Source organism: Rhinolophus sinicus, chromosome 9 (assembly GCF_057876585.1).
Source record: "Rhinolophus sinicus isolate RSI-liver-muscle chromosome 9, RSI-T2T, whole genome shotgun sequence".
Lineage (NCBI taxonomy): Eukaryota > Metazoa > Chordata > Mammalia > Chiroptera > Rhinolophidae > Rhinolophus > Rhinolophus sinicus.
This window is the reverse complement of record NC_142509.1, coordinates 27,051,037-27,061,551: the sequence shown is the minus strand read 5'-3', so window position 1 is coordinate 27,061,551 and position 10,515 is coordinate 27,051,037.

Sequence of the window (10,515 nt, the reverse complement as noted above, 5' to 3'; positions counted from 1 at the left end):
GTGAAGTCCCTAAGCCTAAGACACAAGCCAGTTGGGAATTGGTGAGCCCAGGCCTGCCTGGCCATCCTCTACAGCTCCCAAGGAGCACTGTTTGGGGAACACTCCGTGCCAAGTGAGATTCTTATGCGCAGAGTGAGGCCCCGTAGAGAGATAGGAGAAGCCCGAGGAGAGGTGATGTGGGGCCTGGTGTCAGCAACAGGGGGAGAAGCCCACGCCTGCTCAGGGCCTCCTCTTCCCCACTCCCCCATACTTATCCAAAGCCCTGGGGTGAGGGGCTGTGGTGGGTTTATCCCTTTTCACTTACCACCTGTTCAGTCCCCACTTTCCCAGCCCAGCTCTGTGCCCGGGGAAGCTGACCTCCACAGGCTGCTCCAGCCTCTGGATGCCAGACGGACCATCTGATGGGAGGCTGGAGCGGGAGCGGGAGAGGCTGGGGTACCTCTGCCCAGCTTTGCCTGCCTCACCATGGCATTCCTGGCAATCACTAGCTTCCTTCAAGCCCATGGCTCCCGCCTGGTGGTGATCCCTCCAAAGCTCCCCTACAACGGGGCTCTGGTAGCTCCATTTCTGCCCATTCTGGTCTAGGGGCCTCTGCTGGGTCTCAATGTCCCCGGCTGGCTTCCACCCCTCTGTAAGTCCTTTAACTGAACTCTCTCTTCACTTGTGCCGTCCCAGGGGAACGCCGCGTCCTGCAGGATGCTGACAGAGGTGGGTGGAGTAGGAATCTAGCTCCTTGTGACAGCAGCTTCTATTCCCGCCATGCCTACTCTGTACCTGGCACGGGGCTGAGCTGCGGGCATCCACGGGCCTACTGGAAACTTCCAACCGCTCAGTGGGATGTGCCATTTCCAGAGGAGAGCACTGAGGCTCAGAGAGGCCAGGAGACTGGCTGGGGTGCCCAGCAGGCAGGCGGGGGAGTCGGGATTTGAACTTTTCTTTGCCGGCCTCCAGCCCTGTCATCTTAGCACCCACGCTGTGCGTATTCGACCCTTTGCCCCCCAGCTGGTGAAAAGCTCTTTGGGGCTGTACATTGATGATTCTTTGGAAAGACCAGATGTTCTCCTTTGCCCTTGAAAGGCAGCATGGAATCCTTTATGCTTCCTTGGCCTTAAGCAAAGGAAAGTCAAGCCCAAGAGAAGAGGGGCTCCCTCCATAGTGACTGTCCCACTGAGCCATACACCCCCAGAGATCCTGCTCTCTTCCCAGAATTTATAGGAGCGGAAAGAAGACCCCTGGCTTGGGGCAGTCCAGTCCCCATTTGACATGTGGGAAACTGAGGCTAAGAGAGGCAAAGGGACTTGGCTCAGAACCAACAAGATGTCATACAGAGCGGGCCCCAGCCCAGGAAGCCAGCCTGGTTTTCCTCAGGGCCGGAAAACGAGGCTTAGACCAGCCAAAGCTGGGCTTCCTCCCCCACTTTCAAGTTCTGGCCCTTTCTCCAAGCACCTGGGAGACTCTCCCAAGTTTATCGATCGCCATGGCAGCCTCAAGTCAATACGGTGCACTTTGCTAATTAATCTTTTCCAGATAATTGCAGGAAATTATTGGTTGGTGTGAAGTGGGGATGGAGAGGCAGCCTCTGTGCCGCCACCTGCCCAGAGCAGCTTCTGGCGGAGCCTCTCCCCAGCCTCCTGCCCCTTACCCACCTCTCTCTTCCTGGCATCTAGGGCAGATGAGCCCTGCTTCCTCCTGCCCCCTACCCAGCCCCTTCCAGAGTCCTCAGTCCAGGACTTTCACCAGGCCAGCCCTCCCAGCACCATTCTGGGATGCAGGGGGAAACAACGGGAGCAGGGATGGTCCTAGGTTCAAATCTCAGCTCTGGCAATTACTAGCCGTGCAACATTGGACAAGTTGTTTAACTTTTCTGAGACTCAGGTGAAAAACAAACTAGAGTTTATAATCTCTGCATCACAGGCTGCTTCTAAAGACAAAACAAAGGAAGGCACTTTAATAATGATTGATGGACAAATAGTAACAACTCCGACCACTAGAGCCAATACTCAACGGGGGCCTTGCCACATTCCAGGTACTGTTTGGTGTGTCTGCTAGGTGCTACTATTGTACCCATTTTATGGAAAGGGAAACTGAGGCGCTGACCTGAAGATGTACCGACAGTGAGAGGTGGAGACTGAATCCCTGCTCAGTACCCTGGATGCTGATCTCCGCCTCACGTGGTGTCACCAAGCCCAGCACAGAGCCGTGTCACTGGGAACAAGCCTTCCACATGTTCATCTCAGAAGCCAGGGGATACTAGTGCAGGGTGGGAAGGAGTTGGGGGGGAAATGCTAGGGACGGCACAAGCCTCACCAGTGCCCATGGCTTCCCCCTCAAGCCCCTTCACCCCAAACTCTGGGCCCACCTCAAAGGGTCTAGGTAATCATGGGACCCAGGTAAACTTGGGGTCCCCAGGCATCTCCCCCAGGCCCTAATGTAATTAATCAAACCTGGACATTCCTGGATAAAGTTTCCATCCCTTTGGGGTTTCTCTTTCTCCCAGATATCATTTAATACATCACCTCTCTGGGCGGTATATACCTGCTCCTAATAAACCTCTAAGATTTTAATGAACTAAATAGCAAATTACTTTTTTATTCAAGAATGAAATTTCATCATATTCATAATTCATATTTTATTTCAGACATCTGCTGCTGATTACATTACATTTAACTAAAATTAGATGATGCTCAGAATGCAATTAAGGCGCTGCCAAATTCTTCGGCCCACCAATGCTGGCGGAGCTCAGCGGGGGCCGCTAGGAACCTAATATGTAATTAGGAGCTATTTTCTAGCTGTTTTTAAAGTCTGAAAATTAGCTGCCTTTATTAATCACGCAGACAAATATAAAGTGGAACCAACGCTTGCTGAAATTTCTAAAAGGGATTTTTTGTTTAATTATACACCACAGAGTACTGTGACTCGTTTTGCATGTTGATTTGTTGTGCACTGACATTTTGACAACTGGTTCTCAATTTGTCTGTCGTACTTAGGCAACAACAAAGCTGACGGTAATACTTTAACTTTCAAAACCTTCAGTGTGCCGGGGAGAGGGAGAATGGCATTCCTCGCTGCGGGCCCAGGGCTGGGCTCTCGAAGCCACGGGGGGCCAGAGACACAGGGAGAAGGGCAGGGGAGAGACACGGAGGGGGGCTCATCAGAAAAGTTAGGCTGGGAGGTGGTGGGAGCACTGAAGCAGGAGTCCGAGGCCAGGGAGTGAGCCCCAGATCTGCAGGGTGGCTGAGAGGACAACCTTCCCCTGTGGGCCTCGCGCTCCTCCTGTGCACCTGGAAGGGTTTAGAGCTGGAATTCGTGAAGGAGCCTCAATGTGGTAAAACTGTCTTCTTTGCTCTGTGTGTCAGACTCTGCCCTCACTGGTGCTTTCCACAGCATCATTTAGCCCCTCCGCCCTCTGAGGGGGACCTTTTCTTATCTCATTGTACAGAGGATGAAACTGAGACTTGCTGAGAGTCTATGACTTGTCACTGGCCGGCTGGTAGCCTCACCAGCCTCACACTCGGACGTTGTTGAGTCCAGAATCCCTGGTGTTTACTGTATCCCCGGCCTGGCTCGGCAGCCCTGAGCAGGGGCGGCTCTCCGGGCCTCGTTTCCCATTTGTGCCGCTTGGACATGCAGAAGCAGCTTCGCCAGGCTTTGGTCTGACACTGCAGCCACGTGCCCTTGCCCACTTGGTAACTGACCGTCCCACCCGCAGCCCTGCTGGGGGCCAGGGATGGGGTGTGCAGAGGGGCTTCAGCGCGGAGCGCGATAGGATCTCTGAGCAGGTCCTTGGCCCCTGTGCAGTCACTGAGCTCACTTCACGCCCTCAGAGGTGCCCTGGGCCACCGGGTGGCCAGCACCACCCAGTGACATCCAGAGTCCTCAGGCGGGACAGGAGGGCTGCCAAGGGGCTAGTTCCACCCCACGCTAACAACAAGAGCAGACGGCTTTCCCCTACGCACTGGTGCGGTGTGATCCTTAGTTGTCTGCACTCTCCCACAGATCTTACGAGGTAGGTTCCCACCCAAGCTTCGAGTCTCACACCCTGGGTTCACACCACGTCCAGGCCTGGTGGCCTTGGCCAGGCTGCCTCAGCTCTCTGAGCCTCAGTTTCCACATCATTAATGGGAGGGTCTTGACAGCACCCAGATCTCCGGGTTCTGGTGAGAACTGAATAGGAGAATGGGTGCTCGGCCCACAGGAAGCCTCGACCAATGGAAGCTGCCTGTTACTACCCCATTTCACAGATGGGGCCATTGAGTCTCTACAGGGCAAAGTACTTGCCCTAAGGTGCCTATCGCTGGGCTGAGAACTGCACCTCGGTGGTCGATTCCACAGCCCATATCTCACCTCAGCACCCTGATGCCTCCCTAATGCCCACTGGGGAGGGCAGGAGAAGGGCCAGAGATCTCCGTTTGGCCACCATCCTCTCCTGTCTCTCATGTCCTTCTTGCCCCCTGGAGGGGGTGCCGAGCTGGCCTGGAGCTGACATGTGGCAGAGCCCACCACGGGGGTCTCTGCCCCTGCTGAGCCCAGGCCAGCCGAACCAGTGCTCACCACCTGCCCACATCTGTCTTCAGGAGCCAGCCCTGCATCCACCTCCTGTCGCCAGACTTCCCTGATGAAAATACCAACCGAGAAAAGGTTTTTTTGGGTGACAATGAAACTGTCAATAAAATCTCAAACATAAGGATAGGCAATGACTATTTCACTTACTTTGACAGTTGAGATTTTGCTGGGGAAGGAAAGTGACAGGCACCTGCTGACATCAATACCACTTCTTTCAGAGAAGAACCCACAGGGAAGGCGTCCCCTGGAGACCTGCCTTGCCCAGATGCCATCCGGGCTGGGACTGCTGCGTTGTCAGAGGAGCTGGGGTCAGCCGTGAGGGAGAGGCTGGAGGCCCTGACTCGATCTGCTCATTTGTTCATCCTACAAATCCTCTCTGAGCACAGACATACACCAGGCTCTGTGCTGGGGCGACAGATGCAGAAACGAACCAGGAAAACTTCTGCCCTTAAAAATGTAATGAGTTCAGTTGTGTCCCCCCAAAAGAGATGCTGACGGGCTAATCCCTGGTACCTGTGAATATGACCTTATTTGGAAATAGGGTCTTTGCAGATGTCAGCAAGTTAAGGGTGAGGTCAGCAGGGTGGGCCCTAATCCAATGGGATTGGTGTCCGTTTAAAAAGAGGAAAAGTCACATGAAGACAGAGACACACGGGGAGAGGAGGCCCACGTGACGAGGGAGGCAGAGACTGGAGCACTGCAGGTGTGAGCCAAGGGACACCAAGGTCTGCCGGCCACCACCAGAAGCTGGAAGGGGCCAGGAAGGATTCTGCACAGTCTTAGAAGGAATACGGCTCTCTGACAATTCAGCCTTCTAGTCCCCAGAACTGTGAGAGAATATATTTCTGTTGTTTTGAGCCTCCCAGTTTGTAGAACTGTGTTACAACAGCACGAGGAATTAATACAAGGGATTTCGTGCCAACTAGGGAGTCAGATAAGAGGCCCCATGCCTGGCAGGAGACTATCAAAAAAGGGGTGCACCTGGTCCCTGAACAGAGGAGACAAACTGGACTCCAAACCTGAAAGGCCTTTCCAAGCACCTACACAATCCTCCAACCTGTTGCCTCCTCCCTAGCCGTCCCTAATGCCACTGTCCCACTCCAGCCATTGCCATCTCTCACCTCCCAATACCCCCCTCCATCTGCCATGCCCCAGCCAGAGGACTTTCTCAGGCACAACTCAGGTCTGTGTGTGCCTAACACCCACTCTGGCTTCCCAGGGCGCTCAGGATAAACTTCGTTTCACGTCGGGCCAGTCCCAGGCCCTGCCTCATACAACAGGTGCTATCTGAACCATCTGTGGCTTCCCTGTACCTGCTCCAGCACAGCTCACCTCTGTGCCTTTGCTGCCCAGAACACCCTCCTTCACCTCCCAGCCCAGCCAAAATTTCGCCCAGACATCTCCTCCTCCAGGAAGCCTTCCCTGATCCCCTTCCCACACTCCGGGCTGGGATAGGCAACCATCCTCTCCCTTGGCTCCTGTGGTAACTCAGAACCCACAGTTCTTTACTGTTGTTGCGTTTGCTTAGCTGGCTCTGCCCTGTGAGTCCTGGACGGCAGGGTCGGGTCTCATTCACCCCTGATCCCAGTGCCCAGCACATAGTTTGAGCTCAGGCAATATGACCACTTGCAAACTCAGGCCTTGGCCAAGAAGCTGGCTCTAGGAACAAATAGTGGCTTAGCCCACAAGACCTGGGCCAGTAAGTCTCTTGCTCGCGACACTCTGTAAGATTGCCCAGGGTCAGGGAAGAGAAACTGGTGTTGGGCTCAAAGGATCTGGGCTTGAGTCTCATTTACCAGCGGCATCACTTCATCTCTCTCACCCTCAGCATTCTTATTTGTGAAATGAGAACAGCAAAACCTACAACATGGAGTCTAACTGTAGTGATTAATGGCTTTTGTCTTTATAATGATAATTGAGTCACTGTGGTTCTCACGTGAACTTCTGTTTCCAAAATCCCTGGGTCGTTCAAGGCCAGCTTCTCTGACCGATTCCTCAAAATTGTGGATCCTTACAAGCACATTGGAAGAGGGCCCAAAGTTAATGTTTGTCATTTAATTCTTATAACTCTTTACATATTAATGTGTTACCCTCCCAACTGGATGACATCTCCCTTACCAGTAGGAGCTCCCTTACCTTCAAGGGCTTTTGAAGGACTCAACGAGTGCTAGTTGAGTGACTCTAGCGCTGCCCACCCAGGGCCTAATACAAATCTGAAGTAATCTGGGCACTTGAGCTGAGGAGCAAACTGCAAGGCAGAGATTGCAAACTGGATCTGAAGTCAGGTGGACCTGTTTCCATCTGGCTCTGCCTCTACCAGGCTCTGAGCCTCGGTTTTCCCTTCTGCAAAATGGGGGAGGAATACCCACATCTCAGGACATCAGGAGACAATGTACATGAAGGTACCTGGCACTCGGCAGATGTTGGATGAACGAGCAGTATTTAACCTCAGGGTCCTGGGCTCCACCCCAGCTCCAGTCTTTCCTGGTTGGGTGATGTCTGACATGCCACCACTCTGAGATTCAGTTTTCTCTTCTGGAGAATGAGACAACATCTGCCACTGAGAACTATTGTGAGAATAAAATGCAGTTGTGCATATTAAGCCTGACACGCATGGGAAACGTGTCCAGTTAAGTGGTGGCTATTAATTTATTGTACTGAATTTTATAAATGTCCAGACCTGAAGCCTCCCAGAGCCAGCCTGCCCCCCCACCGCCCCAAAGTCTGGTAAATGAAGTGAGGAAGGGGGTGAAGATGGGCACTGATGGCCTTAACTCCCCCTGCCCCCAACAATGAGGATATTTCCTATGCCTGGGGCCTTCCAGCCATCACTTCAAAGGACTTTAGAAATGCTATTTGTCTCACCAGCCGCCCTGGCTGATGGGAGAGGGAGGATCTGTGGAAGCCCTTCTTTCCTTCCAAGTGAAGAACGGACAAAAGGGCAAGTGCCCATCCTTTTCTGACTAAGACCCCGACTCCCACCCATTTCTAGACCCAGCAAACGCGTTGGAGAGCTGGCGAGGTGGGCTTGGGGCAGCCAGGACTCCTGAGCTGAGCAGGGGAGCCCTGTGCAGGCGAGAGGGGCCACTTCCTCCTCCTTCCGTTCTCACTCATTTAGAAAACCTCAAGCTCGCATCCTGGGCCAGGCTCTGTGCTCGACTTGGGGAGACTGCAGCGAGCAAGACTGCTACGGCGCCTGCCCTGGGGGGGCAGGCGATTTACTGGGGAGACAGGCGAGGTAACAACACATATGATTGCACAGTTCGGAAACAAAACAAAGGGAGAGATGGGAGGGGTAGTCCAGGCAGAGGGAACAGCAGAGGCAAAGGCCCTGCGATTTTTCATCGTCAGTCCGGCCCGTGGCTCTCGTCTGCCCCGCACTCCCTGTGTGTCCTCACGCAGCGCCGTGAGGGAGTCCATGTTTATTTACCACCTACTGCACTGGGACCTAAGCTTCCTAAAGACAGGCCTGGAATCGCTTGGTCCATCATTACTACCTTCGTGATTTAGATCAGCACCTCGCACAGAGTTGTCCCTCAATCAAATCTGTTGAGTGGACAGGTGGGGGTTATGCAGGCACTACGCGAAATGCCCTGAACCCCCACAACCACCTTACGAGTCGTCTTCACATTGCAGATGAAGAAACTGAGGCTGAGAAGTGATGTCACTTGCCAAAGGCCAGCAAGTGGCAGAGTTGGGATTCAAACTCAGTTCTATCCGGGCTCTTTTGCTCCACGGCTCAGGCCTGGAGTGGGGGTAGGGGATGCAACAGACAGCAGGGCCCCAACACCCCCCAAAGGAAGCAGATCGAGAGGGACGATATTGCAGGCTCCATAAATAACACGGGTCCCTGGGCCCTGCTGGCGGGTCTAGCAACCCGAGAGTGTGTGTGTAATACAAACAGCTCTAATCCCCTGTCAGTTAAACTGGATATCAGAGGAGACAAGCTTCCAAGCGGGGAGGCCTAATTGAATCGAATTGAAAAGGCGGAATGGGCGGCCGGGCTGAGGAGGCGGGATGCCGGGGAGCGAGCAGGCGCAGCGGCAGCTGTCTGGGCCTCCCCTATCCCGGTCGGGGGGCACTCCAGCCCCCACCGCTGGGGGCCGGGCTTGGGTGGGGGCATCCCAGCCAGGGCACTCCGCCTCCTCTGGCCTCCCCTTTATCTGCTGCCTCTGCCATTTTCTCTCCATCGCTGACCCTTTTTCTGTTCCCTCTGTTATCTTGAATAATGTCACTGTCTCTTTAGAATCTATTCATCAGAGCAGAAAGAAGCCAATGCTGACACTGATAAAAAAAAAATACCATCTGTGCCTCACAGGGAAGAGCTCTCAACCCAACCTCTGGTGCCCCCGCCGCCCCTGCCACCCGCCCTCCTGCCATTTCACAGGGTGCCCCGGGGTAATCAGATTCTACTGGGGGTGGGGTGCGCTCCCACAGGTGGTGCCCCCACTCCCACACTCACTATCCTGAGCCAGGGGGCGATGGGCTCTAAAAGAGGTCTCAACCCTAGACGGTTTTCTGTCAGCAAAAGAGCTTGATTTGGTCATTTGCGTTTCTTTTTTTTAATTGGTTTTTCTTTATTGGTTGACAGTATTTTTTAAAAAACAGGGTATTTTACCAAAATATCCATATTTCTGAATTCTCTTTTAAAACTAGATAGAAAGGTTGGGCGACAGTGGGTCCACCACCCCAAAGGGCAATGATCGGCTGGAGCTTTGCCGGGGGGCTGGCTCCTCCCGGCTGACCCGACTCCTGGAAGCTTGTCAACTTGAAACCCCTGAGTGGGTGGGGTTCCTCAGAATAGTGCTGACCACAGACAGGGCACTTTCGTAGGGCTGGTAATAATATCCTCAGAACCCATAGGAGACCAAGACCCAGAGAGGGGAAGCCACTAGCCTAAGTCACACAGCATTTCAGAAATCTCCGGACTACTGAACAGTGCTCTCCTCAGTCACACAAGGCAGGTGGGGAGATGGGAGGCGGTCCAGGCTTTGGCCCTGCCATGCCTCCCTCCCTGCTTCGGATCCATCATTAAGACTCCTGCATCTGTGTGCCGTCACCCCTCCTGGGCGTAGGCTAAGCTCAAAGCTCCCTAAGGGCATGGGCAGAGGCCTTGCCATCTTCAGGGCAAGCAAGGACGGTCGGCGGCCCTCCTTCCTGCTCCCCTTGCCTGACAACGCCCCGACTGAACCCAGGCCCTCAGCTGGTCATGAGGCCTGAGCCTGAACCCCGGCTCTGCCACAGACAGTGTGACCACAGGTTGCTTCCCTCTGTGCCTCAGTTTCCCCATCTGCAGAATGCAGGTCCTTGGGGTGCATCAGGGAGTGTTCTCAATGGGAGGATATCCCTTCTTAAGGGGACTGGCCGCTCTGCGGCAGATGGCAGGAATGGGAACCTGGGGTAAGGAAGAGCCCTCCGATGCCCGCGAGGGACAAGGCCAGCCACATGCGCCCAGGGCTGCCACTGTGGGCCTGCAAGGGGGTGCCATACATGTGCCCTCACTACCCCCGGCCTGGCTGTGGCACACAACTGCCCCGGCCTGTGGAACAGACGTGGCGTCTGGGCAACAGACGGCAGGTGCTCAGTTCCAGGGAGGGGAGCGGCTTCCTCCAGGGTCACATCCTCCAACTCCCAGACCCCCTGATAATCATTGGCTGCCACTGTGGACTTGGGGACCAGTGTCTGCGGCAGCTCAGCCAAATTCACCTTGTGACCCCAAGTCCTGCCCTATCCTCTCCCTCCTGGGCCAAATGGATGTGTCAGCAAAACCCAGCCTGGCCTGCTAAGGAGAGGGGAGAGAGCCCAGGCTTTGGAGTCAGATGCTGCTGGGTTCCAATCCCAGCTCGGACCCCAAAACCCACAAGGGAGTGATCACTGGGAAGATAAAACGAGGGCATAAGGGCAAAGCTTTGGACACCATTTTTCTGTGGATGGGGAAACGAAGCCCCAGAG